Source organism: Hemiscyllium ocellatum, chromosome 21 (genome assembly GCF_020745735.1).
Source record: "Hemiscyllium ocellatum isolate sHemOce1 chromosome 21, sHemOce1.pat.X.cur, whole genome shotgun sequence".
Taxonomy (NCBI): Eukaryota; Metazoa; Chordata; class Chondrichthyes; order Orectolobiformes; family Hemiscylliidae; genus Hemiscyllium; species Hemiscyllium ocellatum.
Genome location: NC_083421.1, coordinates 63,554,412 through 63,581,745, shown reverse-complemented (window position 1 = coordinate 63,581,745; position 27,334 = coordinate 63,554,412).

Here is a 27,334-nt window from a genome sequence, read left to right as displayed (position 1 = left end):
TGGAGTGGGATTGGTCAATAATTCAGTACGGATAGCTGCTGGAGAGGGATTGGTCCATAATTCAGCACAGATAGATGCAGGAGAGGGATTGGTCAATAATTCAGTACGTATTGATGCTGGAGAGGGATTGGTTAATAATTCAGTACAGATAGCTGCTGGAGAGGGATTGGTTAATAATTCAGTACAGATAGCTGCTGGAGAGGGATTGGTTAATAATTCAGTACAGTTTGCTGCTGGAGAGGGATTGGTTAATAATTCTGTACGGATAGCTGCTGGAGTGGGTTTGGTCAATAATTAAGTACAGATAGATGCTGGCGAGGGATTGGTCAATAATTCTGTCCCATTAGCTGCTGGAGAGAGATTGGTCAATAATTCAGTACGGATCGCTGCTGGAGAGTGATTGGTCAATAATTCAGTACGGTTAGCTGCTGGAGAGGGATTGGTCCATAATTCAGTACGGATTGATGCTGGAGAGGGATTGGTCAATAATTCAGTATGGATAGTTGCTGGAGAGGGATTGGTGAATAATTCAGGATGTGTAGCTGCTGGAGAGGGATTTGTCAATAATCCAGTACAGATAGCTGCTGGAGTGGGATTGGTCAATAATTCAGTACGGCTAGCTGCTGAAGAGAGATTGGTCAATAATTTAGTACGGTTAGCTGCTGAATAGGGATTGGTCAATAATTCAGTACGGAGTGATGCTGGAGAGGGATTGGTCAATAATTCAGTTCGGATAGCTGCTGGTGAGTGATTGGTCAATAATTCAGTACGGAGTAATGATGGAGAGGGATTGGTCAATAATTCAGTACGAATTGATGCTGGAGAGGGATTGGTCAATAATTCAGTTCGGATAGCTGCTGGAGAGAGATTGGTCAATAATTCAGAACGGATAGCTGCTGGAGAGGGATTGGTCCATAATTCAGCACAGATAGATGCAGGAGAGGGATTGGTCAATAATTCAGTACGTATTGATGCTGGAGAGGGATTGGTTAATAATTCTGTATGGTTAGCTGCTGGAGAGGGATTGGTTAATAATTCCGAACAGATAGCTGCTGGAGAGGGATTGGTCAATAATTCAGTACGGATAGCTGCTGGAGTGGGATTTGTCAATAATCCAGTATGGATTGATGCTGGAGAGGGATTGGTTAATAATTCAGTAGGGATAGGTGTTGGAGAGAGATTGGTCAATAATTCAGTACGGATTGATGCTGGAGAAGGATTGGTTAATAATTCAGTACAGTTTGCTGCTGGAGAGGGATTGGTTAATAATTCTGTACGGATAGATGCTGGCAAGGGATTGGTCAATAATTCAGTACGGATCGCTGCTGAAGAGGGATTGGTCAATAATTCAGGACGGATGGCTGCTGGAGAGGGATTGGTCAATAATTCAGTTCGGATAGATGCTGGTGAGAGATTGGTCAATAATTCAGTACGGATAGCTGCTGAAGAGGGATTGGTCAATAATTCAGTACGGAGTGATGATGGAGAGGGATTGGTCAATAATTCAGTACGAATTGATGCTGGAGAGGGATTGGTCAATAATTCAGTTCGGATAGCTGCTGGAGAGAGATTGGTCAATAATTCAGAACGGACAGCTACTGGAGTGGGATTGGTCAATAATTCAGTACGGATAGCTGCTGGAGAGGGATTGGTCCATAATTCAGCACAGATAGATGCAGGAGAGGGATTGGTTAATAATTCAGTACAGATAGCTGCTGGAGAGGGATTGGTTAATAATTCAGTACAGTTTGCTGCTGGAGAGGGATTGGTTAATAATTCTGTACGGATAGCTGCTGGAGTGGGATTGGTCAATAATTAAGTACAGATAGATGCTGGCGAGGGATTGGTCAATAATTCTGTCCCATTAGCTGCTGGAGAGAGATTGGTCAATAATTCAGTACGGATCGCTGCTGGAGAGTGATTGGTCAATAATTCAGTACGGTTAGCTGCTGGAGAGGGATTGGTCCATAATTCAGTACGGATTGATGCTGGAGAGGGATTGGTCAATAATTCAGTACGGTTAGCTGCTGGAGAGGGATTGGTCCATAATTCAGTACGGATAGTTGCTGGAGAGGGATTGGTGAATAATTCAGGATGTGTAACTGCTGGAGAGGGATTTGTCAATAATCCAGTACAGATAGCTGCTGGAGTGGGATTGGTCAATAATTCAGTATAGATAGATGCTGGAGTGGGATTGGTCAATATTTCAGTACGGCTAGCTGCTGGAGAGAGATTGGTCAATAATTTAGTACGGTTAGCTGCTGAATAGGGATTGGTCAATAATTCAGTACGGAGTGATGCTGGAGAGGGATTGGTCAATAATTCAGTTCGGATAGCTGCTGGTGAGTGATTGGTCAATAATTCAGTACGGAGTAATGATGGAGAGGGATTGGTCAATAATTCAGTACGAATTGATGCTGGAGAGGGATTGGTCAATAATTCAGTTCGGATAGCTGCTGGTGAGTGATTGGTCAATAATTCAGTACGGAGTAATGATGGAGAGGGATTGGTCAATAATTCAGTACGAATTGATGCTGGAGAGTGATTGGTCAATAATTCAGTTCGGATAGCTGCTGGAGAGAGATTGGTCAATAATTCAGAACGGATAGCTGCTGGAGAGGGATTGGTCCATAATTCAGCACAGATAGATGCAGGAGAGGGATTGGTCAATAATTCAGTACGTATTGATGCTGGAGAGGGATTGGTTAATAATTCTGTATGGTTAGCTGCTGGAGAGGGATTGATCAATAATTCAGTATGGATTGATGCTGGAGAGGGATTGGTTAATAATTCAGTACAGTTTGCTGCTGGAGAGGGATTGGTCAATAATTCAGTACAGATAGATGCTGGCGAGGGATTGGTCAATAATTCAGTACGGATCGCTGCTGAAGAGGGATTGGTCAATAATTCAGGACGGATGGCTGCTGGAGAGAGATTGGTCAATAATTCAGTACGGTTAGCTGCAGGAGAGGGATTGGTCAATAATTCTGGACAGTTAGCTGCTGAACAGGGATTGGTCAATAATTCAGTACGGATTGATGCTGGAGCGGAATTGCTCAATAATTCAGTATGGATTGATGCTGGAGAGCGTTTGGTCAATAATTCAGTACGAATTGATGCTGGTGAGGGATTGGTCAATAATTCAGTACGAATTGATGCTGGTGAGGGATTGGTCAATAATTCAGTACGGATAGCTGCTGGAGAGGGATTGGTCAACAATTCAGTACGGATAGCAGCTGGATAGGGATTGGTCAACAATTCAGTACGGAGAGCTGCTGGAGAGGGATTGGTCAATAATTCAGTATGGATCGCTGCTGTAGTGCGATTGGTCAATAATCCAGTACGGATTGAAGCTGGAGAGGGATTGGTCAATAGTTCAGTACGGTTAGCTGCTGGAGAGAGATTGGTCAATAATTTAGTACGGATAGCTGCTGGAGAGGGATTGGTCAATAATTGAGAACGGATAGCTACTGGAGTGGGATTGGTCAATAATTCAGTATGGAGAGCTGCTGAAGAGGGATTGGTTAATAATTCTGTCCGGATAGCTGCTGGAGTGGGATTGGTCAATAATTCAGTACAGATAGATGCTGGCGAGGGATTGGTCAATAATTCAGTACGGATGGCTGCCGGGGAGCGATTGGTCAATTATTGAGTATGGTTAGCTGCTGGAGAGAGATTGGTCAATAATTCAGTACGGTTAGCTGCTGGAGAGGGATTGGTCAATACTTCAGTATGGATAGCTACTGAAGAGGGATTGGTCAATACTTCAGTACGGATTGATGCCGGAGAGGGATTGGTGAATAATTCAGGATGTGTAGCTTCTGGAGAGCGTTTGGTCAATAATTCAGTACGGAGTGATGATGGAGAGGGATTGGTCAATAATTCAGGACGGATTGATGCTGGTGAGGGATTGGTCAATAATTCAGTACAGAAAGCTGCTGAAGAGAGATTGGTCAATAATTCAGTATGGATAGCTGCTGGAGAGGGATTGGTCAATAATTCAGTACGGAGTGATGATGGAGAGGGATTGGTCAATAATTCAGGACGGATTGATGCTGGTGAGGGATTGGTCAATAATTCAGTACAGAAAGCTGCTGAAGAGAGATTGGTCAATAATTCAGTATGGATAGCTGCTGGAGAGGGAATGGTCAATAATTCAGTACAGAAAGCTGCTGAAGAGAGATTGGTCAATAATTCAGGACGGATTGATGCTGGTGAGGGATTGGTCAATAATTCAGTTCGGATAGCTACTGGAGAGGGATTGGACAATACTTCAGTCCGGATAGCTGCTGGAGTGGGATTGGTCAATAATTCAGTATGGAGAGCTGCTGAAGAGGGATTGGTTAATAATTCTGTACGGATAGATGCTGGCGAGGGATTGGTCAATAATTGAGTATGGATAGCTGCTGGAGTGGGATTGGTCCATAATTCAGAACGGTTAGCTGCTGGAGTGGGATTGTTCCATAATTCAGAACGGTTAGTTGCTGGAGTGGGATTGGTCAATAATTCAGTACAGATTGATGCTGGAGAGGGATTGGTTAATAATTCTGTATGGTTAGCTGCTGGAGAGGGATTGGTCAATAATTCAGTACGGAGAGCTGCTGGAGAGGGATTGGTCAATACTTCAGTTCGGATTAATGCTGAAGATGGATTGGTCAATAATTCAGTACGGATTGAAGCTGGAGAGGGATTGGTTAATAATTCTGTACGGATAGATGCTGGAGAGGGATTGGTCAATAATTCAGTACAGATAGATGCTGGTGATGGATTGGTCAATAATTCAGTATGGATAGCTACTGGAGAGTGATTGGTCAATACTTCAGTACGGATTGATGCCGGAGAGGGATTGGTGAATAATTCAGGATGTGTAGCTTCTGGAGAGCGTTTGGTCAATAATTCAGTACGGTTTGCTGGTGCAGAGGGATTAGTCAATAATTCAGTATGGACAGCTGCTGGAGAGGGATTGGTCAATAATTCAGGATGTGTAGCTGCTTGAGAGCGATTGGTCAATAATTCAGTACGGATAGCTCCTGCAGTGGGATTGGTTCAATCATAATCAATAATAATATAACATGGTAACATGGTAACACGCTAACACTAACACTGTAACACTATAACTTCGTGACACAGATACACTGTAACACTATCACTGTAACATGGCAACATGGAAACACTAACAATATAACACTATAACACGGTAACACAAACAATGTAACACTATAACACGGTAACATGGAAACACCAATACTGTATCACTGTAATACGGTAACACTGTAACATGGTGACACGGAAACACTGTAACATGGTATCACTGTAACATGGTGACATGGAAACACTGTAACGTAGTGACATCGAAACACTGCAACATGGTGATGTGAAAACACTGTAACATGGTATCACTGTAACTTGGTATCACTGTAACATGGTGATGTGGAAACACTGGAACATGGTGACATGGAAACACTGTAACATAGTGACATGGAAACACTGTAAGATGGTGATGTGGAAACACTGTAACATGGTGACATGGAAACACTGTAACATGGAAACACTGTAACATGGTGACATGGAAACACTGTAACATGATGACACAGAAATACTGGAACATGGTATCACTGTAACATGGTGACATGGAAACACTGTAACATGGTGACAGGGAAACACTGAAACATGGTTTCACTGTAACATGGTGATGTGGAAGCACTATAACATGATGACACAGAAACACTGTAGCATGGTGATGTGGAAATACTGTAACATGGTGACGTGGAAACACTGTAACATGGTGATGTGGAAATACTGTAACATGGTGACACAGAAACAGTGTAACATGGTAACATGGACACATTGTAACATGGTGATGTGGAAACACTGTAACATGGTATCACTGTAACATGGTATCACTGTAACATGGTATAATGGAAACACTGTAACATGGTATCACTGTAACATGGTGATATGGAAACACTGTAACATAGTGACATGGAAATACTGCAACATGGTGATGTGGAAACACTGTAACATGGTATCACTGTAACATGGTGACATGGAAACACTGTAACATGGAAACACTGTAACATGGTGACATGGAAACACTGTAACATGGTGACACAGAAATACTGTAACATGGTATCACTGTAACATGGTGACGTGGAAACACTGTAACATGGTATCACTGGAACATGGTGATGTGGAAGCACTGTAACATGGTATCACTGTAACATGATGACACAGAAACACTGTAGCATGGTGATGTGGAAATTCTGTAAAATGGTGATGTGGAAACACTGTAACATGGTGGTGTGGAAATACTGTAACATGGTGACACAGAAACAGTGTAACTTGGTAACATGGACACACTGTAACATGGTGATGTGGAAACACTGTAACATGGTATCATGGAAACACTGTAACATGGTATCACTGTAACATGGTGACATGGAAACACTGTAAAATAGTGACATGGAAACACTGTAACATGGGGATGTGGAAACACTGTAACATGGTATCACTGTAACATGGTGACATGGAAACACTGTAACATGGAAACACTGTAACATGGTGACATGGAAACACTGTAACATGGTGACACAGAAATACTGTAACATGGTATCACTGTAACATGGTGACGTGGAAACACTGTAACATGGTGACAGGGAAACACTGTAACATGGTATCACTGGAACATGGTGATGTGGAAGCACTGTAACATGGTATCACTGTAACATGATGACACAGAAACACTGTAGCATGGTGATGTGGAAATTCTGTAACATGGTGATGTGGAAGCACTGTAACATGGTGGTGTGGAAATACTGTAACATGCTGACACAGAAACAGTGTAACATGGTAACATGGACACACTGTAACATGGTGATGCGGAAACACTGTAACATGGTATCAGTGTAACATGGAGACGCAGAAACACTGTAACATGGCATCACTGTAACAATATAATATGGTAACATGGAAACACTAACACTGTATCACTGTAATACGGTAACACTGTAACATGGTGACACGGAAACACTGTAACATGGTATCAGTGTAACATGGAGACGCAGAAACACTGTAACATGGTATCACTGTAACAATATAATATGGTAACATGGCAACACTAACACAGTAACATGGTAACACGCTAACACTAACACTGTAACACTATAACATGGTGACACAGATACACTGTAACACTATCACTCTAACATGGCAACATGGAAACACTAAAAATATAACACTATAACACGGTAACACAAACAATGTAACACTATAACACGGTAACATGGAAACACCAATACTGTATCACTGTAATACGGTAACACTGTAACATGGTGACACGGAAACACTGTAACATGGTATCACTGTAACATGGTGACATGGAAACACTGTAACATAGTGACATGGAAACACTGTAACATGGTGATGTGGAAACACTGTAACATGGTATCACTGTAACATGGTATCACTATAACATGGTGATGTGGAAACACTGTAACATGGTGACATGGAAACCCTGTAACACGGTGATGTGGAAACACTGTAACATGGTATCACTGTAACATGGTGACATGGAAACACTGTAACATGGTGACAGGGAAACACTGTAACATGGTATCACTGTAACATGGTGATGTGGAAGCACTGTAACATGGTATCACTGTAACATGATGACACAGAAACACTGTAACATGGTATCACTGTAACATGGTATCACTATAACATGGTGATGTGGAAACACTGTAACATGGTGACGTGGAAACACTGTAACATAGTGACATGGAAACACTGTAACACGGTGATGTGGAAACACTGTAACATGGTATCACTGTAACATGGTGACATGGAAACACTGTAACATGGTGACAGGGAAACACTGTAACATGGTATCACTGTAACATGGTGATGTGGAAGCACTGTAACATGGTATCACTGTAACATGATGACACAGAAACACTGTAACATGGTATCACTGTAACATGGTATCACTATAACATGGTGATGTGGAAACACTGTAACATGGTGACATGGAAACACTGTAACATAGTGACATGGAGACACTGTAACACGGTGATGTGGAAACACTGTAACATGGTATCACTGTAACATGGTGACATGGAAACACTGTAACATGGTGACAGGGAAACACTGTAACATGGTATCACTGTAACATGGTGATGTGGAAGCACTGTAACATGGTATCACTGTTACATGATGACACAGAAACACTGTAACATGGTATCACTGTAACATGGTATCACTGTAACAATATAACATGGTAACATGGTGACACTAACACAGTAACATGGTAACACGCTAACACTAACACTGTAACACTATAACATGGTGACACAGATACACTGTAACACTATCACTGTAACATGGCAACATGGAAACACTAACAATATAACACTGCAACATAGTAACACAAACATGGTATCACTATAACACGGTAACATGGAAACACTAACACTGTATCACTGTAATACGGTAACACTGTAACATGGTGACACGGAAACACTGTAACATGGTATCAGTGTAACATGGAGACGCAGAAACACTGTAACATGGTATCACTGTAACAATATAATATGGTAACATGGCAACACTAACACAGTAACATGGTAACACGCTAACACTAACACTGTAACACTATAACTTCGTGACACAGATACACTGTAACACTATCACTGTAACATGGCAACATGGAAACACTAACAATATAACACTATAACACGGTAACACAAACAATGTAACACTATAACACGGTAACATGGAAACACCAATACTGTATCACTGTAATACGGTAACACTGTAACATGGTGACACGGAAACACTGTAACATGGTATCACTGTAACATGGTGACATGGAAACACTGTAACGTAGTGACATCGAAACACTGCAACATGGTGATGTGAAAACACTGTAACATGGTATCACTGTAACTTGGTATCACTGTAACATGGTGATGTGGAAACACTGGAACATGGTGACATGGAAACACTGTAACATAGTGACATGGAAACACTGTAAGATGGTGATGTGGAAACACTGTAACATGGTGACATGGAAACACTGTAACATGGAAACACTGTAACATGGTGACATGGAAACACTGTAACATGATGACACAGAAATACTGGAACATGGTATCACTGTAACATGGTGACATGGAAACACTGTAACATGGTGACAGGGAAACACTGTAACATGGTATCACTGTAACATGGTGATGTGGAAGCACTGTAACATGGTATCACTGTAACATGATGACACAGAAACACTGTAACATGGTATCACTGTAACATGGTATCACTATAACATGGTGATGTGGAAACACTGTAAAATGTTGACATGGAAACACTGTAACATAGTGACATGGAAACACTGTAACATGGTGATGTGGAAACACTGTAACATGGTATCACTGTAACATGGTGACATGGAAACACTGTAACATGGTGATGTGGAAACACTGTAACATGGTATCACTGTAACATGGTATCACTATAACATGGTGATGTGGAAACACTGTAACATGGTGACATGGAAACCCTGTAACACGGTGATGTGGAAACACTGTAACATGGTATCACTGTAACATGGTGACATGGAAACACTGTAACATGGTGACAGGGAAACACTGTAACATGGTATCACTGTAACATGGTGATGTGGAAGCACTGTAACATGGTATCACTGTAACATGATGACACAGAAACACTGTAGCATGGTGATGTAGAAATACTGTAACATGGTGATGTGGAAACACTGTAACGTGGTGATGTGGAAATACTGTAACATGGTATCACTGTAACATGGTGTCACTGTAACATGGTATCACGGAAACACTGTAACATGGTATCACTGTAACATGGTGACATGGAAACACTGTAACATAGTGACATGGACACACTGTAACATGGTGATGTGGAAACACTGTAACATGGTATCACTGTAACATGGTGTCACTGTAACATGGTATCATGGAAACACTGTAACATGGTATCACTGTAACATGGTGTCACAGAAACACTGTAGCATGGTGATGTGGAAATACTGTAACATGGTGATGTGGAAATACTGTAATATGGTGACGTGGAAACACTGTAACATGGTGACACGGAAACACTGTAACATGGTATCACTGTAACATGGTGACACGGAAACGCTAACATGGTATCACTGTAACATGGTGACACAGAAACACTGTAACATGGTATGACTGTAACATGGTGACGTGGAAACACCGTAACATGGTATCACTGTAACATGTTGAGATGGAAACACTGTAATATGGTATCACTGAAACAATATAACATGGTAACATGGTAACACTAACACAGTAACATGGTAACACGCTAACTCTAACACTGTAACACTATAACTTCGTGACACAGATACACTGTAACACTATCACTGAAACATGGCAACATGGAAACACTAACAATATAACATGGTGACAAGGAAACATTGTAACATGGTGACACAGAAACACTGTAACATGGTGACAAGGAAACACTGTAACATGGTGACCAGAAACACTGTAACATGGTGACGTGGAAACAGTGTAACATGGTAATAACTGTAACATGCTGACGTGGAAACACTGTAACATGGTATCACTGTAACAATATAACATGGTAACATGGTGACACTAACACAGTAACATGGTAACACGCTAACACTAACACTGTAACACTATAACATGGTGACACAGATACACTGTAACACTATCACTGTAACATGGCAACATGGAAACACTAACAATATAACACTGCAACATGGTAACACAAACATGGTATCACTATAACACGGTAACATGGAAACACTAACACTGTATCACTGTAATACGGTAACACTGTAACATGGTGACACGGAAACACTGTAACATGGTATCAGTGTAACATGGAGACGCAGAAACACTGTAACATGGTATCACTGTAACAATATAATATGGTAACATGGCAACACTAACACAGTAACATGGTAACACGCTAACACTAACACTGTAACACTATAACATGGTGACACAGATACACTGTAACACTATCACTCTAACATGGCAACATGGAAACACTAAAAATATAACACTATAACACGGTAACACAAACAATGTAACACTATAACGCGGTAACATGGAAACACCAATACTGTATCACTGTAATACGGTAACACTGTAACATGGTGACACGGAAACACTGTAACATGGTATCACTGTAACATGGTGACATGGAAACACTGTAACATGGTGACATGGAAACACTGTAACATGGTGATGTGGAAACACTGTAACATGGTATCACTGTAACATGGTATCACTATAACATGGTGATGTGGAAACACTGTAACATGGTGACATGGAAACCCTGTAACACGGTGATGTGGAAACACTGTAACATGGTATCACTGTAACATGGTGACATGGAAACACTGTAACATGGTGACAGGGAAACACTGTAACATGGTATCACTGTAACATGGTGATGTGGAAGCACTGTAACATGGTATCACTGTAACATGATGACACAGAAACACTGTAACATGGTATCACTGTAACATGGTATCACTATAACATGGTGATGTGGAAACACTGTAACATGGTGACATGGAAACACTGTAACATAGTGACATGGAAACACTGTAACACGGTGATGTGGAAACACTGTAACATGGTATCACTGTAACATGGTGACATGGAAACACTGTAACATGGTGACAGGGAAACACTGTAACATGGTATCACTGTAACATGGTGATGTGGAAGCACTGTAACATGGTATCACTGTAACATGATGACACAGAAACACTGTAACATGGTATCACTGTAACATGGTATCACTATAACATGGTGATGTGGAAACACTGTAACATGGTGACATGGAAACACTGTAACATAGTGACATGGAAACACTGTAACATGGTGATGTGGAAACACTGTAACATGGTATCACTGTAACATGGTGACATGGAAACACTGTAACATGGTGACAGGGAAACACTGTAACATGGTATCACTGTAACATGGTGATGTGGAAGCACTGTAACATGGTATCACTGTAACATGATGACACAGAAACACTGTAACATGGTATCACTGTAACATGGTATCACTGTAACAATATAACATGGTAACATGGTGACACTAACACAGTAACATGGTAACACGCTAACACTAACACTGTAACACTATAACATGGTGACACAGATACACTGTAACACTATCACTGTAACATGGCAACATGGAAACACTAACAATATAACACTGCAACATGGTAACACAAACATGGTATCACTATAACACGGTAACATGGAAACACTAACACTGTATCACTGTAATACGGTAACACTGTAACATGGTGACACGGAAACACTGTAACATGGTATCAGTGTAACATGGAGACGCAGAAACACTGTAACATGGTATCACTGTAACAATATAATATGGTAACATGGCAACACTAACACAGTAACATGGTAACACGCTAACACTAACACTGTAACACTATAACATGGTGACACAGATACACTGTAACACTATCACTCTAACATGGCAACATGGAAACACTAAAAATATAACACTATAACACGGTAACACAAACAATGTAACACTATAACGCGGTAACATGGAAACACCAATACTGTATCACTGTAATACGGTAACACTGTAACATGGTGACACGGAAACACTGTAACATGGTATCACTGTAACATGATGACACAGAAACACTGTAACATGGTATCACTGTAACATGGTATCACTGTAACAATATAACATGGTAACATGGTGACACTAACACAGTAACATGGTAACACGCTAACACTAACACTGTAACACTATAACATGGTGACACAGATACACTGTAACACTATCACTGTAACATGGCAACATGGAAACACTAACAATATAACACTGCAACATGGTAACACAAACATGGTATCACTATAACACGGTAACATGGAAACACTAACACTGTATCACTGTAATACGGTAACACTGTAACATGGTGACACGGAAACACTGTAACATGGTATCAGTGTAACATGGAGACGCAGAAACACTGTAACGTGGTATCACTGTAACAATATAATATGGTAACATGGCAACACTAACACAGTAACATGGTAACACGCTAACACTAACACTGTAACACTATAACATGGTGACACAGATACACTGTAACACTATCACTGTAACATGGCAACATGGAAACACTAAAAATATAACACTATAACACGGTAACACAAACAATGTAACACTATAACACGGTAACATGGAAACACCAATACTGTATCACTGTAATACAGTAACACTGTAACATGGTGACATGGAAACACTGTAACATGGTATCACTGTAACATGGTGACATGGAAACACTGTAACATAGTGACATGGAAACACTGTAACATGGTGACATGGAAACCCTGTAACACGGTGATGTGGAAACACTGTACCATGGTATCACTGTAACATGGTGACATGGAAACACTGTAACATGGTGACAGGGAAACACTGTAACATGGTATCACTGTAACATGGTGATGTGGAAGCACTGTAACATGGTATCACTGTAACATGATGACACAGAAACACTGTAACATGGTATCACTGTAACATGGTATCACTATAACATGGTGATGTGGAAACACTGTAACATGGTGACGTGGAAACACTGTAACATAGTGACATGGAAACACTGTAACACGGTGATGTGGAAACACTGTAACATGGTATCACTGTAACATGGTGACATGGAAACACTGTAACATGGTGACAGGGAAACACTGTAACATGGTATCACTGTAACATGGTGATGTGGAAGCACTGTAACATGGTATCACTGTAACATGATGACACAGAAACACTGTAACATGGTATCACTGTAACATGGTATCACTATAACATGGTGATGTGGAAACACTGTAAAATGTTGACATGGAAACACTGTAACATAGTGACATGGAAACACTGTAACATGGTGATGTGGAAACACTGTAACATGGTATCACTGTAACATGGTGACATGGAAACACTGTAACATGGTGACAGGGAAACACTGTAACATGGTATCACTGTAACATGGTGACGTGGAAGCACTGTAACATGGTATCACTGTAACATGATGACACAGAAACACTGTAGCATGGTGATGTGGAAATACTGTAACATGGTGATGTGGAAACACTGTAACGTGGTGATGTGGAAATACTGTAACATGGTATCACTGTAACATGGTGTCACTGTAACATGGTATCACGGAAACACTGTAACATGGTATCACTGTAACATGGTGACATGGAAACACTGTAACATAGTGACATGGACACACTGTAACATGGTGATGTGGAAACACTGTAACATGGTATCACTATAACATGGTGTCACTGTAACATGGTATCATGGAAACACTGTAACATGGTATCACTGTAACATGGTGTCACAGAAACACTGTAGCATGGTGATGTGGAAATACTGTAACATGGTGATGTGGAAATACTGTAATATGGTGACGTGGAAACAGTGTAACATGGTAATAACTGTAACATGCTGACGTGGAAACACTGTAACATGGTATCACTGTAACAATATAACATGGTAACATGGTGACACTAACACAGTAACATGGTAACACGCTAACACTAACACTGTAACACTATAACATGGTGACCCAGATACACTGTAACACTATCACTGTAACATGGCAACATGGAAACACGAACAATATAACACTGCAACATGGTAACACAAACATGGTATCACTATAACACGGTAACATGGAAACACCAATACTGTATCACTGTAATACGGTAACACTGTAACATGGTGACATGGAAACACTGTAACATGGTATCATTGTAACATGGAGACGCAGAAACACTGTAACATGGTATCACTGTAACAATATAACATGGTAACATGGCAACACTAACACAGTAACATGGCAACACGCTAACACTAACACTGTAACACTATAACATGGTGACACAGATACACTGTAACACTATCACTGTAACATGGCAACATGGAAACACTAAAAATATAACACTATAACACGGTAACACAAACAATGTAACACTATAACACGGTAACATGGAAAGACCAATATTGTATCACTGTAATACGGTAACACTGTAACATGGTGAGACAGAAACACTGTAACATGGTATCACTGTAACATGGTGACATGGAAACACTGAAACATAGTGACATGGAAACACTGTAACATGGTGATGTGAAAACACTGTAACATGGTATCACTGTAACATGGTGACACGGAAACACTGTAACATGGTGACACGGAAACACTGTAACATGGTATCACTGTAACATGGTGACGTGGAAACACTGTAACATGGTATCACTGTAACATGCTGACGTGGAAACACTGTAACGTGGTATCACTGTAACAATATAACATGGCAACATGGTGACACTAACACAGTAACATGGTAACACGCTAACACTAACACTGTAACACTATAACATGGTGACACAGATACACTGTAACACTATCACTGTAACATGGCAACATGGAAACACTAACAATATAACACTGCAACATGGTAACACAAACATGGTATCACTATAACACGGTAACATGGAAACACTAACACTGTATCACTGTAATACGGTAACACTGTAACATGGTATCACTGTAATATGGTGACATGGAAACACTGTAACATGGTGACACGGAAACACTGTCACTTGGTATCACTGTAACATGGTGACGTGGAAACACTGTAACATGGTGATGTGGAAACACTGTAACATGGTGACATGGAAAAACTGTAACATGGAGACACGGAAACAGTGTAACAAGATGACTTAGAAACAGTGTAACATGGTATCACTGTAACATGCTGACGTGGAAACACTGTAACATGGTGACGTGGAAACACTGTAACATGGTATCACTGTAACATGCCACTGTAACATGCTGACGTGGAAACACTGTAACATGGTATCACTGTAACAATATAACATGGTAACATGGTGACACTAACACAGTAACATGGTAACACGCTAACACTAACACTGTAACACTATAACATGGTGACACAGATACACTGTAACACTATCACTGTTATATGGCAACATGGAAACACTAACAATATAACACTGCAACATGGTAACACAAACATGGTATCACTATAACACGGTAACATGGAAACACCAATACTGTATCACTGTAATACGGTAACACTGTAACATGGTGACACGGAAACACTGTAACATGGTATCATTGTAACATGGAGACGCAGAAACACTGTAACATGGTATCAGTGTAACAATATAACATGGTAACATGGCAACACTAACACAGTAACATGGTAACACGCTAACACTAACACTGTAACACTATAACATGGTGACACAGATACACTGTAACACTATCACTGTAACATGGCAACATGGAAACACTAAAAATATAACACTATAACACGGTAACACAAACAATGTAACACTATAACACGGTAACATGGAAACACCAATACTGTATCACTGTAATACGGTAACACTGTAACATGGTGAGACGGAAACACTGTAACATGGTATCACTGTAACATGGTGACATGGAAACACTGTAACATAGTGACATGGAAACACTGTAACATGGTGATGTGAAAACACTGTAACATGGTATCACTGTAACAATATAACATGGTAACATGGTGACACTAACACTGTAACATGGTGATGTGGAAACACTGTAACATGGTATCACTGTAACATGGTTCACTATAACATGGTGATGTGGAAACACTGTAACATGGTGACATGGAAACACTGTAACATAGTGACATGGAAACACTGTAACATGGTGATGTGGAAACACTGTAACATGGTATCACTGTAACATGGTGACATGGAAACACTGTAACAAGGTGACAGGGAAACACTGTAACATGGTATCACTGTAACATGGTGATGTGGAAGCACTGTAACATGGTATCACTGTAACATGATGACACAGAAACACTGTAACATGGTATCACTGTAACATGGTATCACTGTAACATGATGACACAGAAACACTGTAGCATGGTGATGTGGGAATACTGTAACATGGTGATGTGGAAACACTGTAACATGGTATCACTGTAACATGGTGACATGGAAACACTGTAACATGGTGACACAGAAATACTGTAACATGGTATCACTGTAACATGGTGATGTGGAAACACTGTAACATGGTGACAGGGAAACACTGTAACATGGTATCACTGTAACATGGTGATGTGGAAGCACTGTAACATGGTGATGTGGAAACACTGTAACATGGTGATGTGGAAACACTGTAACATGGTATCACTGTAACATGGTGTCACTGTAACATGGTATCATGGAAATACTGTAACATGGAAACACTGTAACATGGTGACATGGAAACACTGTAACATGGTGACACAGAAACACTGTAACATGGTATCACTGTAACATGGTGACGTGGAAGCACTGTAACATGGTATCACTGTAACATGATGACACAGAAACACTGTAGCATGGTGATGTGGAAATACTGTAACATTGTGATGTGGAAACACTGTAACATGGTGATGTGGAAATACTGTAACATGGTGACACAGAAACAGTGTAACATGGTAACATGGACACACTGTAACACGGTGATGTGGAAACACTATAACATGGCATCACTGTAACATGGTGTCACTGTAACATGGTATCATGGAAACACTGTAACATGGTATCACTGTAACATGGTGTCACAGAAACACTGTAACATGGTGATGTGGAAACACTGTAACATGGTGATGTGGAAATACTGTAACATGGTGACACAGAAACAATGTAACATGGTGATGTGGAAACACTATAACATGGTATCACTGTAACATGGTGTCACTGTAACATGGTATCATGGAAACACTGTAACATGGTTTCACTGTAACATGGTGTCACAGAAACACTGTAACATGGTGATGTGGAAATACAGTAACATGGTATCACTGTAACATGGTGACGTGGAAACACTGTAATATGGTGACATGGAAACACTGTAACATGGTGCCACGGAAACACTGTAACATGGTATCACTGTAGCATGTTGACACGGAAACAGTGTAACATTGCATCACTGTAACATGGTGACATGGAAACACTGTAACATGGTGACGCAGAAACACTCACATGGTATCACTGTAACATGTTGACACGGAAACACTGTAACATGGTATCACTGTAACATGGTGACGTGGAAACACTGTAATATGGTATCACTGTAACAATATAACATGGTAACACTAACACAGTAACATGATAACATGCTAACTCTCACATTGTAACACTATAACATGGTGACACAGATACACTGTAATACTATCACTGTAACATGGTGACATGGAAACACTAACAATATGGTGACGTGGAAATATTGTAACATGGTATCACTGGAACATGGTGACACGGAAACACTAACATTGTATCACTGTAACATGGTGACGTGGAAACACTGTAACATGGTATCACTGTACCAATATAACATGGTAACATGGTAACACTAGCACAGTAACATGGTAACACGCTAACTCTAAAACTGTAACACTATAACTTCGTGACACAGATACACTGTAACACTATCACTGTAACATGGCAACATGGAAACACTAACAATATAACACTGCAACATGGTAACACAAACATGGTATCACTATAACACGGTAACATGGAAACACTAACACTGTATCACTGTAATACGGTAACACTGTAACATGGTGACACGGAAACACTGTAACATGGTATATCAGTGTAACATGGAGACGCGGAAACACTGTAACATGGTATCACTGTAACATGGTGACATGGAAACACTGTAACATGGTGACACAGAAATACTATAACATGGTGTTACTGTAGCATGGTGACAAGGAAACACTGTAACATGTTGACACGGAAACACTGTAACATGGTGACGTGGAAATACTGTAACATGGTGACACGGAAATACAGTAACATGGTGACATGGAAACACTGTAACATGGTATCACTGTAACAGGGTGACACGGAAACACTAACTTGGTATCACTGTAACATGGTGACGTGGAAACACTGTAACATGGTATCACTGCAATATGGTGACATGGAAACACTGTAACATGGTGACACGGAAACACTGTAACTTGGTATCACTGTAACATGGTGACGTGGAAACACTGTAACATGGTGATGTGGAAACACTATAACATGGTATCACTGTAACATGGTGACATGGAAACACTGTAACATGGTGACACAGAAATACTGTAACATGGTATTACTGTAGCATGGTGACAAGGAAACACTGTAACATTTTGACACGGAAACACTGTAACATGGTGACGTGGAAATACTGTAACATGGTGACACGGAAATACAGTAACATGGTGACATGGAAACACTGTAACATGGTATCACTGTAACAGGGTGACACGGAAACACTAACTTGGTATCACTGTAACATGGTGACGTGGAAACACTGTAACATGGTATCACTGCAATATGGTGACATGGAAACACTGTAACATGGTGACACGGAAACACTGTAACTTGGTATCACTGTAACATGGTGACGTGGAAACACTGTAACATGGTGATGTGGAAACACTATAACATGGTATCACTGTAACATGGTGACATGGAAACACTGTAACATGGTGTCGTGGAAACATGGTAACATGGTATCACTGTAACATGGTGACACGGAAACACTGCAACATGGTGATGTGGAAACACTGTAACATGGTATCACTGTAACATGGTGACACGGAAACACTGCAACATGGTGATGTGGAAATACTGTAACATGGTGATGTGGAAAAACTGTAACATGGTGACACGGAAACACTGTAACTTGGTATCACTGTAACATGGTGACGTAGAAACACTGTAACATGGTATCACTGTAATATGGTGACATGGAAACACAGTAACATGGTGACATGGAAACACTGTAACTTGGTATCACTGCAACATGGTGATGTGGAAACACTGTAACATGGTGACGTGGAAACACCGTAATATGGTGACATGGAAACACTGTAACATGGTGCCACGGAAACACAGTAACATGGTATCACTGTAGCATGTTGACACGGAAACATTGTAACATGGTGATGTGGAAATACTGTAATCTGGTGATGTGGAAAAACTGTCACATGGTGACGGGGAAACACTGTAACATGGTGACGTGGAAACACTGTAACATGGTGATGTGGAAACACTGTAACATGGTGACATGGAAAAACTGTAACATGGCGACACGGAAACAGTGTAACATAGTGACTTAGAAACACTGTAACATGGTATCACTGTAACATGCTGACGTGGAAACACTGTAACATGGTATCACTGTAACAATATAACATGGTAACATGGTGACACTAACACAGTAACATGGTAACACGCTAACACTAACACTGTAACACTATAACATGGTGACACAGATACACTGTAACACTATCACTGTAACATGGCAACATGGAAACACTAACAATATAACACTGCAACATGGTAACACAAACATGGTATCACTATAACACGGTAACATGGAAACACTAACACTGTATCACTGTAATACGGTAACACTGTAACATGGTGACACGGAAACACTGTAACATGGTATCAGTGTAACATGGAGACGCAGAAACACTGTAACATGGTATCACTGTAACAATATAATATGGTAACATGGCAACACTAACACAGTAACATGGTAACACGCTAACACTAACACTGTAACACTATAACATGGTGACACAGATACACTGTAACACTATCACTCTAACATGGCAACATGGAAACACTAAAAATATAACACTATAACACGGTAACACAAACAATGTAACACTATAACGCGGTAACATGGAAACACCAATACTGTATCACTGTAATACGGTAACACTGTAACATGGTGACACGGAAACACTGTAACATGGTATCACTGTAACATGGTGACATGGAAACACTGTAACATGGTGACATGGAAACACTGTAACATGGTGATGTGGAAACACTGTAACATGGTATCACTGTAACATGGTATCACTATAACATGGTGATGTGGAAACACTGTAACATGGTGACATGGAAACCCTGTAACACGGTGATGTGGAAACACTGTAACATGGTATCACTGTAACATGGTGACATGGAAACACTAACAATATAACACTGCAACATGGTAACACAAACATGGTATCACTATAACACGGTAACATGGAAACACTAACACTGTATCACTGTAATACGGTAACACTGTAACATGGTGACACGGAAACACTGCAACATGGTGATGTGGAAACACTGTAACATGGTATCACTGTAACATGGTGACACGGAAACACTGCAACATGGTGATGTGGAAATACTGTAACATGGTGATGTGGAAAAACTGTAACATGGTGACACGGAAACACTGTAACTTGGTATCACTGTAACATGGTGACGTAGAAACACTGTAACATGGTATCACTGTAATATGGTGACATGGAAACACAGTAACATGGTGACATGGAAACACTGTAACTTGGTATCACTGCAACATGGTGATGTGGAAACACTGTAACATGGTGACGTGGAAACACCGTAATATGGTGACATGGAAACACTGTAACATGGTGCCACGGAAACACAGTAACATGGTATCACTGTAGCATGTTGACACGGAAACATTGTAACATGGTGATGTGGAAATACTGTAATCTGGTGATGTGGAAAAACTGTCACATGGTGACGGGGAAACACTGTAACATGGTGACGTGGAAACACTGTAACATGGTGATGTGGAAACACTGTAACATGGTGACATGGAAAAACTGTAACATGGCGACACGGAAACAGTGTAACATAGTGACTTAGAAACACTGTAACATGGTATCACTGTAACATGCTGACGTGGAAACACTGTAACATGGTATCACTGTAACAATATAACATGGTAACATGGTGACACTAACACTGTAACATGGTAACACGCTAACACTAACACTGTAACACTATAACATGGTGACACAGATACACTGTAACACTATCACTGTAACATGGCAACATGGAAACACTAACAATATAACACTGCAACATGGTAACACAAACATGGTATCACTATAACACGGTAACATGGAAACACTAACACTGTATCACTGTAATACGGTAACACTGTAACATGGTGACACGGAAACACTGTAACATGGTATCAGTGTAACATGGAGACGCAGAAACACTGTAACATGGTATCACTGTAACAATATAATATGGTAACATGGCAACACTAACACAGTAACATGGTAACACGCTAACACTAACACTGTAACACTATAACATGGTGACACAGATACACTGTAACACTATCACTGTAACATGGCAACATGGAAACACTAAAAATATAACACTATAACACGGTAACACAAACAATGTAACACTATAACACGGTAACATGGAAACACCAATACTGTATCACTGTAATACGGTAACACTGTAACATGGTGACACGGAAACACTGTAACATGGTATCACTGTAACATGGTGACATGGAAACACTGTAACATAGTGACATGGAAACACTGTAACATGGTGACGTGGAAACACTGTAACATGGTATCACTGTAACAATATAACATGGTAACATGGTGACACTAACACTGTAACATGGTAACACGCTAACACTAACACTGTAACACTATAACATGGTGACACAGATACACTGTAACACTATCACTGTAACATGGCAACATGGAAACACTAACAATATAACACTGCAACATGGTAACACAAACATGGTATCACTATAACACGGTAACATGGAAACACTAACACTGTATCACTGTAATACGGTAACACTGTAACATGGTGACACGGAAACACTGTAACATGGTATATCAGTGTAACATGGAGACGCAGAAACACTGTAACATGGTATCACTGTAACATGGTGACATGGAAACACTGTAACATGGTGACACAGAAATACTGTAACATGGTGTTACTGTAGCATGGTGACAAGGAAACACTGTAACATGTTGACACGGAAACACTGTAACATGGTGACGTGGAAATACTGTAACATGGTGACACGGAAATACAGTAACATGGTGACATGGAAACACTGTAACATGGTATCACTGTAACAGGGTGACACGGAAACACTAACTTGGTATCACTGTAACATGGTGACGTGGAAACACTGTAACATGGTATCACTGCAATATGGTGACATGGAAACACTGTAACATGGTGACACGGAAACACTGTAACTTGGTATCACTGTAACATGGTGACGTGGAAACACTGTAACATGGTGATGTGGAAACACTATAACATGGTATCACTGTAACATGGTGACATGGAAACACTGTAACATGGTGACACAGAAATACTGTAACATGGTATTACTGTAGCATGGTGACAAGGAAACACTGTAACATTTTGACACGGAAACACTGTAACATGGTGACGTGGAAATACTGTAACGTGGTGACACGGAAATACAGTAACATGGTGACATGGAAACACTGTAACATGGTATCACTGTAACAGGGTGACACGGAAACACTAACTTGGTATCACTGTAACATGGTGACGTGGAAACACTGTAACATGGTATCACTGCAATATGGTGACATGGAAACACTGTAACATGGTGACACGGAAACACTGTAACTTGGTATCACTGTAACATGGTGACGTGGAAACACTGTAACATGGTGATGTGGAAACACTATAACATGGTATCACTGTAACATGGTGACATGGAAACACTGTAACATGGTGTCGTGGAAACACGGTAACATGGTATCACTGTAACATGGTGACACGGAAACACTGCAACATGGTGATGTGGAAACACTGTAACATGGTATCACTGTAACATGGTGACACGGAAACACTGCAACATGGTGATGTGGAAATACTGTAACATGGTGATGTGGAAAAACTGTAACATGGTGACACGGAAACACTGTAACTTGGTATCACTGTAACATGGTGACGTAGAAACACTGTAACATGGTATCACTGTAATATGGTGACATGGAAACACAGTAACATGGTGACATGGAAACACTGTAACTTGGTATCACTGCAACATGGTGATGTGGAAACACTGTAACATGGTGACGTGGAAACACCGTAATATGGTGACATGGAAACACTGTAACATGGTGCCACGGAAACACAGTAACATGGTATCACTGTAGCATGTTGACACGGAAACATTGTAACATGGTGATGTGGAAATACTGTAATCTGGTGATGTGGAAAAACTGTCACATGGTGACGGGGAAACACTGTAACATGGTGACGTGGAAACACTGTAACATGGTGATGTGGAAACACTGTAACATGGTGACATGGAAAAACTGTAACATGGCGACACGGAAACAGTGTAACATAGTGACTTAGAAACACTGTAACATGGTATCACTGTAACATGCTGACGTGGAAACACTGTAACATGGTATCACTGTAACAATATAACATGGTAACATGGTGACACTAACACTGTAACATGGTAACACGCTAACACTAACACTGTAACACTATAACATGGTGACACAGATACACTGTAACACTATCACTGTAACATGGCAACATGGAAACACTAACAATGTAACACTGCAACATGGTAACACAAACATGGTATCACTATAACACGGTAACATGGAAACACTAACACTGTATCACTGTAATACGGTAACACTGTAACATGGTGACACGGAAACACTGTAACATGGTATCAGTGTAACATGGAGACGCAGAAACACTGTAACATGGTATCACTGTAACAATATAATATGGTAACATGGCAACACTAGCACAGTAACATGGTAACACGCTAACACTAACACTGTAACACTATAACATGGTGACACAGATACACTGTAACACTATCACTGTAACATGGCAACATGGAAACACTAAAAATATAACACTATAACACGGTAACACAAACAATGTAACACTATAACACGGTAACATGGAAACACCAATACTGTATCACTGTAATACGGTAACACTGTAACATGGTGACACGGAAACACTGTAACATGGTATCACTGTAACATGGTGACATGGAAACACTGTAACATAGTGACATGGAAACACTGTAACATGGTGACGTGGAAACACTGTAACATGGTATCACTGTAACAATATAACATGGTAACATGGTGACACTAACACTGTAACATGGTAACACGCTAACACTAACACTGTAACACTATAACATGGTGACACAGATACACTGTAACACTATCACTGTAACATGGCAACATGGAAACACTAACAATATAACACTGCAACATGGTAACACAAACATGGTATCACTATAACACGGTAACATGGAAACACTAACGCTGTATCACTGTAATACGGTAACACTGTAACATGGTGACATGGAAACACTGTAACATGGTATCACTGTAACATGGAGACGCGGAAACACTGTAACATGGTGACGTGAAAATATTGTAACATGGTGACACAGAAACTCTGTAACATGGTGACACAGAAACACTATAACATGGTATCACTGTAACATGATGACGTGGAAACACTGTAACATGGTATCACTGTAACATGGTGACACGGAAACACTGTAACATGGTGACATGGAAACACTGTAATATGGTGACGTGGAAATATTGTAACATGGTATCACTGGAACATGGTGACACGGAAACACTAACATTGTATCACTGTAACATGGTGACGTGGAAACACTGTAACATGGTATCACTGTACCAATATAACATGGTAACATGGTAACACTAGCACAGTAATATGGTAACACGCTAACTCTAAAACTGTAACACTATAACTTCGTGACACAGATACACTGTAACACTATCACTGTAACATGGCAACATGGAAACACTAACAATATAACACTGCAACATGGTAACACAAACATGGCATCACTATAACACGGTAACATGGAAACACTAACACTGTATCACTGTAATACGGTAACACTGTAACATGGTGACACGGAAACACTGTAACATGGTATCACTGTAACATGGTGATGTGGAAGCACTGTAACATGGTATCACTGTAACATGATGACACAGAAACACTGTAGCATGGTGATGTGGAAATACTGTAACATGGTGATGTGGAAACACTGTAACATGGTGATGTGGAAACACTGTAACATGGTATCACTGTAACATGGTGACATGGAAACACTGTAACATGGTGACACAGAAATACTGTAATATGGTATTACTGTAGCATGGTGACATGGAAACACTGTAACATAGTGACACAGAAACACTGTAACATGGTGACGTGGAAATACTGCAACATGGTGACACGGAAACACTAACATGCTGACACGGAAACACTGTCACATGGTGACGTGGAAACACTGTAACATGGTGGCATTGAAACACTGTAACATGGTATCACTGTAACATGGTGACACAGAAACACTGTAACATGGTGATACAGAAACACTGTAACATGGTGACATGGAAACACTGTAACATGGTGAAATGGAAACACTGTAACATGGTATCACTGTAACATGGTGACACGGAAACACTGTAACTTGGTATCACTGTAACATGGTGACGTGGAAACACTGTAACATGGTGATGTGGAAACACTATAACATAGTATCACTGTAACATGGTGACATGGAAACACTGTAACATGGTGTCGTGAAAACACGGTAACATGGTATCACTGTAACATGGTGACATGGAAACACTGCAACATGGTGACATGGAAACACTGTAACATGGTGTCGTGGAAACACGGTAACATGGTATCACTGCAACATGGTGACAAGGAAATACTGTAACATGGTGATGTGGAAAAACTGTAACATGGTGATGTTGAAATATTGTAACATGGTATCACTGTAACATGGTATCACTGTAACATGGTGATGTGGAAACACTATAACATGGTATCACTGTAACGTGGTGTTGTGGAAAACCTGTAACATGGTATCACTGTAACATGGTGACGTGGAAACACTGTAACATGGTATCACTGTAACAATATAACATGGTAACATGGTAACACTAACACAGTAACATGGTAACACGCTAACTCTAACACTGTAACACTATAATTTTGTGACACAGATACACTGTAACACTATCACTGTAATATGGCAACATGGAAACACTAACAATATAACACTATAACACGGCAACACAAACAATGTAACACTATAACACGGTAACATGGAAACACTAACACTGTATCACTGTAATACGGTAACACTGTAACATGGTGACATGGAAACACTGTAACATGGTATCACTGTAATATGGTGACATGGAAACACTGTAACATAGTGACATGGAAACACTGTAACATGG